This window comes from Octopus bimaculoides, chromosome 23, assembly GCF_001194135.2.
Source record: "Octopus bimaculoides isolate UCB-OBI-ISO-001 chromosome 23, ASM119413v2, whole genome shotgun sequence".
In the NCBI taxonomy this organism is placed as follows: domain Eukaryota; kingdom Metazoa; phylum Mollusca; class Cephalopoda; order Octopoda; family Octopodidae; genus Octopus; species Octopus bimaculoides.
This window is the reverse complement of record NC_069003.1, coordinates 2522037-2522892: the sequence shown is the minus strand read 5'-3', so window position 1 is coordinate 2522892 and position 856 is coordinate 2522037.

Sequence of the window (856 nt, the reverse complement as noted above, 5' to 3'; positions counted from 1 at the left end):
CACCAGCACCACCACTACCACCGCCACCACCACCATCCCCACCAGCACCAGCACCAGCACCACCACCAGCACCACCACCAGCACCACCACCACCACCGGCTTCTCTGTGCACACCTCCATCAATCAGAATCCTTCCTCTTACCTTCACCCAACCTCCCAACCTCCCAACCTCCCACTTTCTCTAAACACCACCTATGGCAGCAATCATCATCGTTGTCTCTATCGCCATCTTTAATTAGTTTATCTTCACGCATCTTTTTTTTTCTTTCTTTTCTTTACCTTCCTGATATCAAACTGGGAGATTTCCACAGAGAATTCATCTAGGAAATCCTGTTCATTGTCTGTCAGCCTATCCGTCTCTCCTGCGGATTGTCTGTCTGTTTATCAGTCTGACTGTACGTCCGGCAGTCTGTCTGTATGGTTGCCTGTCAGTCATTTTTTGTATGCATGTAAATATTGTATGTCTCACAAAGCTTACATGATCCTTCTTTTTCTTTCTCCCCCTCTATCTATCTATCTATCTATCGATCTATCTATCTATTTCTCTGTCTCTCTGTCAGTAGGTCTTTCTATCCATCTCAACCAATGTATGTTTGTCAGTTTGTCTGCCTGTCTGTCTGTCTTCGCTCTGCCTGCATGTATGCATGTATGTATGTATGTATGTACGTATGTATGTTTGTATGTAGGTGGACTTGTGGCCTCTGTGACACCCTTCCATGGTCGCTGGAATTCCACAAATCTTTTAGGTAGTTAACCTAGAAAAATGGACACACTATTGCAACATCTACAGCATCCTGGTCTCATCAACGCTGGACCATTTCTGCCCGCTGAGCCATTGTTAAATCTCCAAGTCTAA